Source organism: Falco peregrinus, chromosome 1 (assembly GCF_023634155.1).
Source record: "Falco peregrinus isolate bFalPer1 chromosome 1, bFalPer1.pri, whole genome shotgun sequence".
Taxonomy (NCBI): Eukaryota; Metazoa; Chordata; class Aves; order Falconiformes; family Falconidae; genus Falco; species Falco peregrinus.
Genome location: NC_073721.1, coordinates 8,209,099 through 8,225,677, shown reverse-complemented (window position 1 = coordinate 8,225,677; position 16,579 = coordinate 8,209,099). Strand labels below are relative to the sequence as shown.

General features: G+C 38.2%; 1 protein-coding gene across 1 annotated transcript in view; it reads right to left on the bottom strand.

The window, feature by feature from the left end:
• The window catches only part of LRMDA (leucine rich melanocyte differentiation associated), a 680,646-nt gene that overhangs the window by 70,457 nt on the left and 593,610 nt on the right, over positions 1-16,579 (bottom strand). The gene's annotated exons all lie outside the window — the stretch shown is intronic.

Below are 16,579 nucleotides of genomic sequence, written 5' to 3'. Positions count from 1 at the left end.
ACATCATGGCTTCAAAGAAAAATAATTCCCTTTCCCTCAGAGACTATTACTTTTATTGTCTAATGTTTTTTACATATTATATTCATACACTCCTTATAAGCAAGCAGTGAGATTTTCTGAACTCAACGCTGTTTCCATTTAGAAGTACTTAACCCTTGAAAACACCAAAGGCTAATCTGTAGTAACGCAGTCCTTTTTAGTTGTGAGAGTTTACTCACGTCGTCCCTGCCCTTCCATCATGCCCCAAAAAGTCTATGTATACATATATCTATCTATACATACACACACAGAGCAAAATGACAGTCCAAAATCTGAACACAGCTAATACATACTGCCACAGTATTTTCTACATTTCCAAACCCATGGAAGCCCCCAGTGAAATGCTGAGCAAAGTACATTGGAACAGTGTTCCAAGCCTCTCATTTTGCAAAAGAAATTAATTTTCACCTTGCTTTTCTCTGTAGTAACTTTTATTTCCTCAACAGACCTCCCTACTCTATGTAATGCCTACTAACACTCCCTCACCTGGCACTTGGACACAGCCCGTTCCTTCTCTAGGATGACTGGTACAAGAGCAACCTCTCACCCTTTACCAGCCATATCTTTACAATAAAAGAGAAAACAGCCAAAAAACGGTGCATCTTTTGTGTCTTTAGATAAATAATCAACGTAAATTTCTAAATACTTCACTGAATCAGTAGCAGGCTTCTTGGGGTTTTTGTTGTTTTTCATTTGGTCTTTATGACTGGTTGATTTGTTTTTGGGTTTTTTTAAACTAGCTTATAAGTTTACTTTTTAATTTCTTTTAAACTTTTTATTAAGTTTTACTTATGTCCACCTTTCAGGTGGAAAACAAACAGTAGTTTCAGAATTGCAATATATGCTGCTAGTGCTCTAGAGTAAATTATATTATATACTTGTGATGGGAGGCACCTCTATTTTATAAAAACACTAATCAGTACGACACAATATGATTCTATAGCAAATCATGCTACACAAGGATCTGCATTTTTCTTACTTAAAGGTAGGGTACAGAAGTCATCCCAACTAATGGGTCCCAGCTCCAAATAACACCTTTGCTCTTGGCAAGTCTTTGCACCAGTTTGACTACAGCAAGATTCAACATGGCCATAGACATATAACTTCAGTGGTACTGCCAGACAGAACTCACATCTACATGGTTCCAATTATCTAATACACTGAAATTGTTCTCCTGTCAAAAAAAAAAAAAAAATGTTATTCATAACAACATATTTACTGGCTACCCTTTAAAAAAAAAGAAAAAAGAAAAAAAGAGAAAAAAGAAAAAAAAAAGGGGGAAAAAAAAAAGGAGAAAAAGAAAAAAAAAAGGAGAAAAAAAGAAAAAAAAAAAGGAGAAAAAAGTAAGTGCACTCTTAAAATATCTTTCCTGCCCATCTTTGTAAGTTTACATCTTGCTAACTCTGTCTACCGTGTTTTGCATCTGAAAGAATCCCACCTGAAGTTGGGTGGCAGGTAGAAAGTTTATATGACTTTGCATTTAAGTTTCAGATCTCCCACAGTGGGATATTTTAAAGGAATTTGATTCAAGTGTTCTCCTCTGCATCAGCAAAGGGGTATAAAAAATATCTTGGAAGATAACTGCAGACACAAATAGGAAGATATTAGACCCTGGCTCTCTCCAGGAGTAACATTCAGGGTTAAAAGCATCTTCTGCTGAGGTTGGATTCCAGCAGCACAAAGGAGACAGCAAAGTAATCAAGACCAAGAGGAGAAGGGAAAGAAAAAACCCAAACCACCCTACAATAGAATAACAATAACTGGCAGACTGGCAGTTATTCAGCTGATGAGAAACCAGCCAGGTAGTGAGCCATTAAACTAAGAGAGAGAAGAAAAATGTCTTGTGTGACAGCTGTAAAATTCTGCCTCTTAAAACGAGTTGTTAATTTAAAACTTCCCAGTGTCCTGCAAACTTCTGGTAACCGAGATATGACTGACGTGGAGAGACCCGACCACGCACGCAGGGAAAACAGGGCCACCAAAACTCAGCCAAAGCCCAGAGACCAAAATACAGATTGTGAGCAGGCAAGCTACACATGTAATTTCTTAAGCAACTATGTGAATACCCAATTTATGGAAATATGAAGGAAAAGGTCACCCCCTTGGGCATCAAAGACTTTCTATCAAGGAAATAGAACAAGAACTAAGGGAAAACAAATGTTAATGTCATGCCCAAAACCACAAAACATTTTTATTGCCAAAATTGCTTTGAAACTAACAGGGCCAGGCACATGATATCAGCTCAATATATTTCAGAGCTATGGATTGCAAGGCACCTAATTCAAGTAACAAAATGTGAGGTACACGTGGGTAGGTGTTTTCCACCTAGTAGTAATTAATGTGGACAACATGACATTGATAATATCAACCACAGAAGAGATGGAACTGGGACACTCTCCAGAAAACACAATTAAGAGTAGTAGCCAAAAGGGGAAATGAGATCCCCATATTGTGCATCCAGTCTTGAAGACAAAGAACCAATAATAAGGGGATGACCTGAGAGACAAGTAAATGAGCAGGGAATGTTTACAGTAAAATAAAGAACAAGGTAAAAAAAAATTCCCCCATATACAATCGCTTCCGTGGGGTTTTAGCACTTACATTAAATAATATAAAACACAATTAGTGAATGAAATATGCAGTATTGAATACGAAATAAAACATGCAACAAAGGCTTTTCATCATGTTCTTCTGTTAACACAAATAACATTTAAAAAGAAGTTTTGGAAGTTGACAAAAACATGCCAACAAGAAACAAACTGGAAATAGTCTTTAGGTACAGAATGGATTAGCCTATCCCAGTTATAAAAATCTTACAATTTACAGTGGGGGAAAAGAAGTAAATAAATAACCCCTTGTCTAGCTGAGCATCTGCAGAGATGCTGTGCAAAATAGCAAAAATGTTTTCAAAATATAGTTAAAGAATATTGGATACTCTCTAAACGCCTCCTTAAAGAGAAGATTGGGGGGTGGGGGGTGGTGGTGGTGGTGGTAATAAACCTATCAGCTTTTAGCTCTAAAGAAATTATCAGCTATTCCTGTGTAGGATGTAAAATTTTGTGATAGCAAAATTCAGCATTTGACATGAGACTCTTCTGTAACACTGGCTACCAAGAGACTGTCAACACACTCAGTACTCAACAAACAACTGACTGGCACCGTAGGAAGAAGAAAGAAAAAAAAAAAAAAAAAAGAAGGAAGAAGTTGTGCTGCTGCTCTCCTTTTCAATGCTAAAAGCAAACCAAGAGATGAATAAGGCACAGCTTATTTTTTCAACACATTTCCTGATGTTTCTTTTCTATAAAATTAATTGTTGTAAGTGTCACCAGGGTACAGTGCTCAATGCCAAGTAAAACTTTTAACACAAAACTCCTTTGGCAACAAAATGGAGACTTAGTGACACTAAAGTGTTTTGTGAATGCATTAGTTTGATTTAAATTTTGTTAGAAAGGGTGACACGCTAACATAAATCTTGGGGAAAAAAAACCTCAATGTTTTGTATAGCTATTTTTTAAACTATTTTCAATATTGGTTTAAAGCAGATTTGTAATTTTCCAGGCTGTTCAATATTTTTAATTGCAAATGAATTGAAAAAGTACTATGTTACTTTATTGACACATCACTGACTTGCAAAGGAGAGAAATGTGTCTATAAAATAGATTTCTAGTCCAGCTGAGACTCATAGACCATCAAAAAGAATGAGGACATAAGAGAACCAAATTACAATTTCCATGTGGCACTGTTCCAACATACCTTAAAGTATATCTTGGTCTGCCCCACTTTCCTTATCCACCCCATCTCACACACCCACACAGAGATATTAAAACCATCATTGTGGAAAACACACAGTTTCCAACAAAAGTTATTTGTTGAACACAGTTTTCAGCCAAATCTACCTAAAACTTGCTTGCCAGCTGGACAGATCGCTGGAAATGCAGACTTCCAAGGAGAAAAATGACTATCGTGGTGTGGGATGGAGGGGGAACTAAGGGCATCTGACGTCACTGTTGAAGGCTCGACAATGGCACAAAGTTGTCTGAATTACAGCTCAAATCAAATTTCTTTGACTAGAAAGATGAAAAAATGGTATGTTAATCAGTAATGCCAATTGTAGCTTATCAAGAAAACGTTGCAAAAAAACCTCTGAAAATTTTATTAATATTGGTAATATGAAATATAGTTACAAATGCATTTTTGCCATCCCCACCCTGTGGAAATGGAGACCAATTGACTAATCAATAAGGTCAATAGCAAAACTCCTCACTGACTTCAAAGACAGCAGATTCCAGCTCAAAAGCATTTCAGAGGGAAAATCTAAGCTTGGAGCGATGATGATTACTTCAAATATTTTCACCAGTTTGTATTTTTGGAACCCTTCTGGCAATAACTCCTCCCTTTAAACCATTTCCCAAGTCACAGCTTGTTAGAGAGAATGTTAAACGAGGATATAATGTTTTGGGAAAAGGGTAGGGAAACCAAAAGCCATAAGAAATAAATAACAAATAGAAACATTGTTTTAGTGACCTATAGTCTATTAAAAATTTGTCCAGCAAATATTGTCAACCTTTTAGGATTTGGGCTCTAATGATCCCTTTTGTCATGGCTTCAGGGGGCCACGTGCCTATCTCATGACTTTGCCTTGCACAAGCTAGTAGGCAACCATAATAATACTCAAATAACGACAGGGCAGGGATTGATCTTAAAAACTAATAACCAAAGAGTATAAAAGAAAGTATTGAAAAGGAAATCGGTAATACATCACCACCACCCCCACTGCCAAAATCTGGAGATGTAGATTGCTTCCGGATTGTTTCTCCGATTGCTTGAAAATACACCTATGTACCCTGTCACCACCACGGATCCAAAGTCAAATCTAAACAGGAACAGAGACCAAGAGGAGCATTTATCATACTGTTCCACATCTGTGTAAAACAACTTTTCCGTACAAATTTCAAGCTTGAATGAACAGGTACCACACAAAAGTATGCACAGGTCACATATGCAAGCCCAAAGACTGACACACAGAATTACTGCAGCAGTTTAGAGGAAGCGTGCTAGGAATCAAGCTGCTTCTTCCCTATCTATCTATCCAGCCTCCATTTGCAAAAGCAGAATGATACTTTCTCCTGTTCAATATATCAGATTAATAGAAACAAAGAGATGGTTATGCATCTCCTCCTTTTCTGAGCCATCCACCAATATCTCCTTTGCCCACACAGTCAGGAGTTGTCCAGTAGAATCCATATTTTAAATAAATAACACCAGACTGCAAACCAAATCTACCAGCTTGACGTTTTATTTCATAATTTACTGAGTTCCATCATTAATCAGATGAGGTTTTGTAAGGATGAAAAACGGAAAATCTGAGGCTTTTGGCTGTTCTGATCACCTTCTTGAATTACTGGCTTTGAAAAGACAGAAAAAAAAACCCTTGAGTTCTAAGGTTAACCACATAATTACAAACCTTTTTTTTTTTTTCTTTTTTTTTTTTTTTTTTCCCCCTGGTTCAAACCAATCCATTACTAGGTAAAGTTACAGTATTTTGGAATCAGCTGTTAGATCTGACCTCTGGAATTCATTCATCTGAATCTTCTTGAAGTGACATTGCTTGTCAAAACTCATCAGCCAATCACATTCTTAAACTGAAGTGAGTTGTCCTCTCAAATTAAAATGATACTTTACCCCAATTCTTCCATACAAAAGTTGCATTGTGCTTTTCTGTCTAGACCAGCTTTGTTTTCAGGAACTTTATCACAGTCCAAGTATTTATCCCTTAGTCTTCCAAAGGGCAAGGGGGAGGGGGCACATAATCAAAATTCTCTTTGACAAATTGACACAATTTGAATGAATGATAAAGTAGGTGAGAATATTTCTATTGTGTTCTAAGACGTACGTCTTCGTTTTAAACCAGATGGGAAACAGAGGAACTTGTGCCAGCTTCTGAAAGCTCAGGAGTCATCCTCCCTGCAGCTCCTCCTTTCTTCCCTTGTTCCCAGTCATGCTCACATACTCAACTTCAGGGCAATAAATTCTTCCTTTTTCAGGAAAAGTGCTACAAAATTCTATCTCTGATGGAGATTTTACTGTAAGCAGAATGACAGATCTGCATGCTGGTCCCTTCCCAACAGCATTTCTTCAGGATAGTTAGCCCAGCCTAAACAAAACGTTTCTGAAAAGTGAGACCCCAACCCTCCAACCAGTCTGCCAGAAAACTGTCCTTAAGTCTCGCTTCAGCGGGATGAAAGCACACGCTCATGCATCACTCCTGAAGGGATATTTTCCTGTACCCTTATGAATTTTAGTCTGGGCAAAGCTAGAGGAGGGCCCAGTTCATTAGGAGCAACAGCTGATTCTTCAAAAGGAGCCGTTCTGTAACATCTGTCCATTTAATTTGTTTCTCCTCCTCTTCACTTGGTATGGCCAGAATATTATGAGTCCGAGACTCTTAAGACTGACTGCACTTCTCAACAAGCCGAGACTACATACTTCTGCATACATGTGATGGCAGAGAAAAGGCTGGAAAGGCGTATGAGGAAGGGCTTGTGGAAACACAACTCATCCATCTTTGTGCCGTGGGATGGGAGGAGAGAAAGGGAAGGGAATTCAGCATAACCACCTACAGCTGAAGAGAAATCCCACTGCAAATACTAGAGACTTGGCTGGGAGATAAGGATATGGGCGGGCTTCCCAGGCTTTCACCTTGCTCTGCCGAGAGCCATACAGCCCAGGAGGTAGGAAAGAGGCTCTTGGAAAGGGACAGCGGAGTGGAAAGGAGAGGCGAAGACAAAAGACAGTCTTGAAGACAGGATAGAAATTGCTTGGCTAAATTACACGTACCAATCTGTTAGGGATCCTGAAATACTCCAAGCTGTAAAGATAATACCAAACATTACAGCCAAGTAGGAGGACAAAGCATCAGTAAATAAGCGTCAAAGAAATTGGATTATGAAATTAAACAGGTGTGTGTGTGTATATTTTTAATATCTGCTAAATGTTTCTTTCAGGAAACATTAGGCACTAATAAAAAAATACTGCCTTCAGGATTCTGTAGCACTGGATATATCAAAGGGTTTTTTACTAACAATTTGGGGAGTTTATGCCTCTGGGTGCTACTGCTGTGATTTCAAAATAGAATTATCTGATGCTATGTGATTTCTTGAATCATTAGTTTTCCATCTCTTCTAACTTATTTTCCATCTCTCTTTTATTTATACGCACACATACTGATACAAGCTGCCACAAAGGAATAATGAAGAGATCCTTGGAAATAAAATATTACTTGATACTTTCTTAAAATGTAGTAAATATACACACCTGACATGATTTTCTAATGGGATATTCCTGATTACTATTTGCATGCCAAATTCACCTCTAATACATATTGCAGGCGGCACTGCTGCATCCCTGCTCTGCTACACTAAAAGTTGTGCATTCTTGTCTGACTTGTAACCACTCCAGCAGGAATGCCTGTATCAATTATTGAAACCAGCAGACATCGCAAAGTTTTAAAAATGGCAGAGGCAGCCACGACATTGGACAGAACAGGGCCCTAAATTACTAAAACCAGGATTAAGCTTCTGTCATTCTTTTCTAAATGAAAGACTTTTCCATAAAGAACTTGACACAACTCCTCCTGTTAAAAAAGTAATGTCAGAGAGGAAACACAAGGATTAAATGAGTAAAGAGTGTGGAATATACACTTTCAAGGTTTTTCAGTACTGTGCTCCATCGTACTGCATCTTGACACAACAATGCAGAAAGTTTTCCAATTATTCTTGACAGGAAGCGGACACGTAAAAAATTGAGAAATTTCTGCCTTCTTATTTTCCTGTGACTGTGGAATTAAGACCCTAGTCCTAAGCATAAAACGATCTGAACATCATCTAAAAGAAATATCTGCTACTGAACCAGGATTGATAGCCAAGAGATAGCCCATGAGATTTAGCACACATAAAACGTATGGAAATGTCAATAAAATAACTTTTCTGCATCCGAGTTATCAACAGTGCAAACTATTTCAATAAAGCATTCCTTTCTGTCTCCTGGTTTGCAGTCTGACAGAAAGGTAAAACTTGAAAACAAACCCCACACCTACATCAGAAATTTATCAACACATTTCTTATTTTCTTTGAATAAAAAAAAAATTTGCTATTAAGCAGAAAACAATCTGATTATCCATTCTTCAATTCCCAAAACACATTTAACTGTATACCACTGAAATATACAGAAGAAGAACGCCTGCCTTTTGGAGAAAAGAAAAAAAAAAAAAAAAAGATACATCAAATCCCATTGCCTCTTCTGAGTCCAAAAAAATTTCGGTCTTTGAATATTAAGGTTGGAAGGAAGCTTTGACTTAGAGACACATAGTCAACCTATAGGAGTATATTACCATTTCTTCCATATTTGTTCCAAAATGAAGTATATACATTTTTCTGAATAATCAACCTCATGCTGGTTCTGATCCAGCAACGGATTTTACATACAGTCTAACTTAACTCTCCAAGACCACAGAATTTATAAGAAGGACTAAGCGGTTGGAAGAGATATGAAGTAATTTTGATTAAGAACAGACTTAATTTCAGCCAACTGCGTACATGTCTATGTACAGTCTATGACTGTGTGCAATTTTGCAATCTCATAAACTAGTTGAGACTCCGTTCATGTGACAATTCTCGTGTGAAATCAGAAAAAAAACCCCAGGGCTTGGGGGAGCAAACAATTATGAAGACTGTACGACTGCAACTAGACAAATCTCAAAAAGAGATGGTGAAGTAAAAAGGAACATTTAATGATCTGAAACTCGCCACCCTAATGAAAGGTGAACTACTCTTCTAAGAGAGCAAGAGCAATACACCTAGAACGAAGGTAAACTCTGACTTGAATGCAGTCAAACCTTGCATGGCAAAACCTTCCAGCTGAGAAAAAAAGCGAAACATGCAGGAGTGAGCAGGACAGGCCCCATGGACTTCAGCTTCTTTGAAAACAAAGCGTGAGACAGTAAGTAGGAAAGGCTACTGCTCAGGTGTTTTAGTCCTAAAATAGATCAGTGCCTTTCTATATCATCAGTCGTAACCAAGATTAGAAATACCCGGTAAAGAATGACAGTTGCAGAATGTATCAATCTGCTGTTGGTTTCCTCTCCAAGCAGACATGGTAGTAGGTAAAAGAGGAGTTTGATACTCCCTCTCCGTAATGCGAGATGACCCTGCATAATAACAGATGCATTAATCTAATATCTCCACCATGTTCCTTTTATTTTTTATAGAAATAACATTGGTTTTAATTGAACTACAGTCTCAACTCCAAAGATAAATAATGCAAAAAAATAAAAAGAAAAATCCACTATCACCCATAAAGACACTAAAAAATTTGTCCCCTGCTATATTATTTTCACTACCTGTCTGATGCTATTTATCAAGATTCTGTCAATCCAACTGTTGGATATAAAAAAGAAAGAACAATACCCTTAAGGCCACACACAGCTCATCTTAGACATCCGTTGGAACTTCATGCTTCCTTTCCTTAATTTCTAGTCTGGGATCATGCTGTACAAAGAGCCACTCGAGCCAACAGTCCCATTTCCACTGCAAAGTGTTTGAGAGATATTGCAAGGGTGCCAAGTTGTAGTATACGTCAGAGTATTGACAGCACCAGAATTAGAATAGAAAAATAGGGAACAATGAACCTGGTAAAATTAAGGGCAGGAGGAAGAGCAGGGAGAAACAATCAGATTTGGTCTTTCACTTCAACGTCACCATTGTGTGCTGTCACAGTAGTGCAGCTGCAGACATAACTGTAAGGATCTAGGCAAAGTATCATTTGTGGCAGGAGGTAATACCTTTCATTAGAGCGACTAAAATAGAGAAAAGGAGGTAGACAAGCTTTTGGGCACATATGCCCTTCTTCAGGCTTTCTCTCCCTCCCAGACCTTGTCTATTTTATTCATTTTTGTCAGTTGATCAAAGAGATACATTTTGTAACCTGACAACAGACCTGAAGAAGGGCAAATATCCAAAAAGTTTAAACATTTCTTTCTTCTACATCAGTTGCTCTAATGAAAGGTATTGCCTGTCATTGCAAACCTTGCCTCAGTTCCTCTTTACATCCTGCACAAACTCTGAAAACCCCCTCAAATAACTGAGACGCAAGGGAAGTACCTGCTTATCCTCTTGTCTCTGTGTCGTTTAGTCATGCAAAGGCCAGGACCCAAACCAGCGCAACACTACAGGGAAAAATATTGTCACGATCCTTCCACTTTGACAAGCACCAGCAGGTACTAGAAATCTCATGGGGAAATAGCCTTCTCTTGAGATTTCCAAACTGATTTACAGCTCAGGGTCAAATAAGGATTCTCGTCTTCATTAGCAATAAGTACCAAAACACACTAACTGCTGAAGAGTCTTCTAACTTAAGTAAGAAAATAGACAAGAATCCAGTCTTCCATTTGCCTCATCAGTGCCTTACAATGGCTAGTCATAATCGGTAATGACTTAAAAATCTGAATATAGTTTGAATGAACACATTTCAAAGCTCATGGGGCTCTGTTCCCAATAAATCTGGTCTCTACATAATGAAATGCATTCCTTCTGGCCTAATACTACAGACTTGGCAGAAGAAATGCCTTTGGTATGAGCAAAAATTCCAAACTTGAGTCTTGCAATTGCCCCTTCTAAAGGGTCATTTATTGCGCATGTTGTTTATCAGCATGTGTCTGAAATGAATGCCGCTTCAACGTAAAGCAACAGGAGGTCACGTTATAATTGGAATGCAATCAGTTGAATTGCTTATGACTTGGTTTCCTTTCTAAAATGACAATCTCTGCCACATCTGCTGTTATATTAATGCTTTTCACATTACTAAAAAAGAGGGGGGAGCAGGAAAGCAGAGCCTTTCCAGCGACCAACTGATATACTTTTCTTTAACTAAAAGATCACAAACTAATCAAGAACCAAACAGCTCACCTTTAAAATACCAAACCATCTGGCTGGTTGTCCCATGATAAATCTTAATGATAAATGTCTTCATTTTGACGTTACAGAGGAACCACAGACCTGCTCAGTTTTGGCACAGCTGAACACAGACTGGCAACAGTAGAATAGAACTCAGATGTCCAAAATATAGAAGTAAATCATTTTGACCTGCAGGGTGCAGCATATTTAGAGAAAACCTGATTGCAATGGGGGAACCCCACCCTCCACAAAAAAAAAAAAAAAAAAAAAAAAAAAAGGAGGAGCTTGGACTCATCAAACTTTCTCTCCAGAGAAAGTGACAGTTAAATAAATAAATATCTACTGTCTTTTACCAGATACACAGCTTCACCACAGTTTGCTGATGTGAAACTAGAAGTCCTGAGTTTTCTAAAAAATGCCTTTGGAGCATGTGGGTCTGTTGTGCTCTTTTTTTTGTTTGTTTTGGGTTTGGTTGTTTTGTTGTCGTTTTTTTCCTGTTGGTTGGTTTGTTTTTTTTCTCTCTACAATTCCAACTTCATCCAGACAAAGCAAAAAGTTTGAAATGGCCATGATAGGAATTATGACATCCTTTGATGAATCACATTTTGTCAGTGTCATGATTATTAAGGATAGATTAAATTAGACTGAAAAACCTGAGGAGTTATGGCAAAGACAATAATAAAAACAGCCCTAATTTTATGCAGAAAAAAAGTTACTTAACTTCACTATATCTGTGCATAAAACTTCCACACTTACCCAAAGGTACAAAACCAAGTTTTGGTATAAAACTTGTATTAATTTTCTCACACCAATGTTAATAATAGAGAAAAGGGCAAATACTGAACCTTCTACTCACTGAAACTGATGACACTTAAAAATGTCAAATGCACCTCAACCAAGCAGAGGGCACTTTCAATTATTATTTTTTTTTTTTTTAACCAAAAAAATCAACAAGAAAAATCTTCTGGCCACATAATCCAAAGTTTGCTAAACCATAGCAAAGTTTTAAAATTGATCTGTAAATTTTAATCTTTTAATCTTACAAGATTTTCACCAACATTTATTGCATTTCTATGCATTGCAAAAGGCATTCCTGTTTCTTTTCATTGTTTAGCCAAACAAGATGGGAACTATAAATAATTTCTCAAAACTTTTCTCCATAATGTCTCAGGCATTTAAGTGGTCAGCTCTGAATTCCCTCTCCCTTGCATATTGACCTTTGCTAGCTAAAGTCCATTTCAATGTAAAGGTTCTGTAACTGAATTTAGAAGGCTTTTCTCCAGGTAATAACATTGCACTTTTCCCCGGTACACAGCTTCTGCTTTCACTTCGCTCAACTTCTTTCCATTTCCTCACTGTACATACCACAGACAATCATCCCAGTGATAATTCTGTCTCCTTTCACTAGACAGTTACAGACTCTTTTTTTGGCCAGCAATACACATTGTTTTCACCTTTAACAGTACTCTCTGGTAGGCCCTACATTATTTTCTTTTTACTTATTCCTCATCTGTTTCTGGATATTAATTTTATTTTTCTCATTCCATTCTACTGTTCAGCTGTTCATCATACTGAAAGACGTGGATGATTGTTCTGTGCCCTTGCTTATATATACAGTACTTAATTACTCACAAATGCATCACCTCCTATCCAGCCAATGTTCTTCCTGTTGCTTAGCAAAGATATATCAAGTATCTTGCATTTAACTACTCTTTTTGTGCAAAGGTAATTCTTCTAGACATCTGACCATTTTCATTACCACATATTGAACTCCTAACAGTCTACAGATCACTTCCAAACAAGTTATTCAAGTTCCTAAAACATTCAGATCTCTTGGAGACACTTATGGAGGGTAATATAGGGGTTACACATGTCCAGTCCCCAACTCATCTGTCCTTATTTTCCAGTCCCATCATATCATTCTAATTTTCCTATTCACTCTCACATATATCACTGGATGCCATGATACATTCACATATTTTCTACGTTTCTCTCTGAATCTATTTAAACCATTCACTTTCTCCTAAAATTTTAGTTTGCATTGTTTAAAAGATGAATCAGTTTTTAGCCTGTTTAGTTCCTCTGTACCCTCACAAATCATTTCCCCCATCATCATCGTCAACAGAATCACAAGAGGCTCCTAACATCACTCAAATCTTGCACTAAGGATTAGAATGCTAAGGGATAAGAGATGGAATTAGTACAGCATCTGGCTGAGACAGAGGAGAAGAGCTACAGGACTGGACTAAGCAAATGCCATCAGGATGAAAGGTCGTGGTGCAAATCCAAAGGGTCCATAACTACACAAAAGGGCAGCCAGCACCGCTTTGGCATACAGAAATACTGCAACAGGCATAACGGGAAGGGAGAGGTGCGCAGAAAAATTAGGCAGCACCTGGGATTCCACAAGATGATCCATTCACATTCCCATCATTTATTTCTACTTTTCCTTCGGATCCAAGTGAAGAAGTCAATATGCAATTCATACTCAATTCATGTGCTATCCAAGCATTCCAGCAGGAAGCACATAACTTCAGTCAAACTGTGATATTACCTTTCCTTCATGTGTGCTGTTGTTCTGGGAATTGTGTCCAGCAGAAGGTAGCAGAGAATTGCATCGCATCTCTTTCATTGCTCAATTTGAATTTCACGGTGTACGCCATGTGGGTAAATACCTACCATCTCTCAGAAAGCTACAATGGGGTAACTCCTCAGGGAGATTAAGTCATTACCCTTTTCCAGTGATTACAGCATGCCCGTGAAAGCTGTAATCCAAATGGGAAGACACTTTTTCTTCAGCAATTACTAGACTATAAAGAGACAGGAGATCAATGTTTGTATTGATGCTCTTTTATAAAATCTACATTTTTATCTTATTGGAAAGACCTGTGTTTTTTCACTTGCTTTGGCATCCAATCTAAATTTTAGTACCCAAACTATGTTATACTTTACAGACAGACTTCTGAATACCTTATGAAATGCTCAATACATTGTTTCTTTCATAGGCATCATTACTTGAAAGTGGGAAAATTATTAGTGAAATATAGAACTCTATTTTTTTCCTACTTGCAGCTAACAAGTTCCATTTACTGAACTTCTACCGTAAGACTCCCCCTAATATTTGATCATTTCATGTTCAATCAATCCCTCTAGCAGTTGTCTAAAAATCCAGGGGAATGAATGACAGAATGAACTACACAACAGAACTACAATAAAAGCTCAGACCACAAAAACACTCGAGATTAAATAAATTCCTAGGGAAAAATGCGGCAACAAACAAACAAACAACAAAAAACCAAAACAAACAAAAAAAAACACAAACCAGAACCAAACCCAGAAAACACATGGCTCAGCACTTAAAGATGAAGGTTAATTTTCACTTTTTGTTTCACCAAGACCTAAAAGTTCTTTACCAAAGACTTTGCTGGACTAGAACTGAGCACAGTGGCTGGAGCAGCTGTGTGTGGTAAAACCGCATCGCTTCTCTGTCCGAGTGCAAAACACGCCACTGGTTGTACTAATCTCTTGAGAGTTCTAATCCTAAACTTATTTATGTTTATTATCTATCATAAAATCCAATATGAATAGAATTCCCTTTCACAGTGTACTGACTAAAGTAAAAAATGGGCAGCCAACTAGTTGTGAAAATACTATAGAAAGAACATATTTGTAATTGCTCTTAGCTTAATATCCTTTAATTTAAGGAGGTAAAAGCCAAAGGAAATTGTAAGCATTAGTACTGTAACTCCGAAGTAACTTTAAGATTGCCCTTACACCAAAAACATGAAGCCAAGTGAATCCCCAAATAATGATCAAAAAGATCTTTTTTTCCCCTCAGCTGTGTTAATGATGTAAAAATGCCAGAAAAAAGGATAGAACATTCTCTTGACTCAAATGATGCTTGCGTATAATAAAGTTCTTATATGCATAGGGTATTTTCAAGATTGGGAAAGATCCCTTCAAAAGTCTGAATGATAACCTTGGAATTTTTGCAAGAATCATCCACAAGCCAACAGGTCAAAAAGTTCCATATCAATTTAAAAATATTTATTCCAAATTCAGTTTTTACCATTTATTAATTTCATTCTTTTAAATCTTCATTATTTACATTTTTACTGCTACTGACCTTGATTTTATTGCATTTAACATTCTAAGAGCATTATCATCATGAAATCTTAAACAGTCGTTTAAATTTCAAACACCACATTGGAATTTTCGTTGTCAGAGGGAAAACAAGTACAATGAATGTATTCCTAGAAAGTTGCGCTTCCATGCGCTCCCCAACCCTTGAGTACTCATCCGGCTTTTCTGCGGCAGCAGTTGGCCCCAGCCCGATCCAGTGACCACACCTACAGCACATACGCACATACACACTTACGGTAAGTTGATCTGTACATGAGCAGCAGGTCCAGACTTTAAGTGTTAACTTTATAGCACATTTACACAGCTGAGCCTTTGCCCGTTGCCGAAGGGCTCGTGGGAGAAAGACCAGCCAGGAAGGGGCTGTCACTGCCAGCACAATTCATCAGGGCTGCGGCACAGCCCATGCCAGCGTTGGAGAGGCTCCTGAGAAAGGGAGCAGCCAGGAACAGAACAGGGGATGGACAAATTGGTCTAACGGGCCACAAACGGCTGGAGGCATCGGCTGGGTACCCCTGCCAGAAACCATAAAACTCTGTAAGCTTCATGGAAAAAGCACCTAGTACATTCACAGGGGAATGTATCACGCTATCCTTATCCTAGAGCAGGGGTCCTCAAACTTTTTAACCAGGGGGCCGGCGTGCGGATGAAGTGGCAGGCAGCCGTCTGCGGCTGCTTGGTTCCCCCCCAACCCCTGGCGGGGGGTGGTGCAGGGGTGTCTGTAAATACCGGGGGCTGGATTGAGGACCCTGGGGGGCCGTATCCGGCCCGCAGGCCGTAGTTTGAGAACCTCTGCCATAGACGTTGCAATCTATCTCAGATCAAGCAGGGGAAGGTATATCATTTCTTCACCAAGTTAAATACAGAACGAAAACAACTAGTAATAAACGTTAACCTTAATCACAATATTTTTCCATTTGTTTCTTGTAAGCATGAATGCTGGGAAGAGCACAACCCACCCTTGCAGGGACCTCTGCTCTGCTGCCTGCAGGTGTTCACAGGAGGTCCCTCCTCACTTCCCAGTGGTGGTGGCTGCGGCACGATTTGAGACTGGAAGTGCCTCGTTTGCCCGTTCTCTTTTTGCAAAGAAAAGTGCTCGTCATAGCTCCTGCTTAGCTAGATGACAGAAGGTGATAATCCTTTCTGGAATGTCACACTTAATATCTACTTTGGGTGTGATAATCACTAAATGCCAAAGAGATTAGCACTGTAGAATCCATGAAAAGAGAACTTTGCTCCAGCAAGAGGGAAGCCCAAGGATAAGATTAATAAAACTATATAGGAATATTTTGGAAAATCATTGATTTTTACTCCAGTGAATGTTTTGTATCAGCAAGTTTCTAACAAGCTTTCACACAGGTGAAAAGGAACTTTCTACCAAAAGATGCAGTGTTTTCTCAAAATCTGCTGTTTGCAGTAACGTGGAATAGAGTCAAAATATTAGTCTCTTG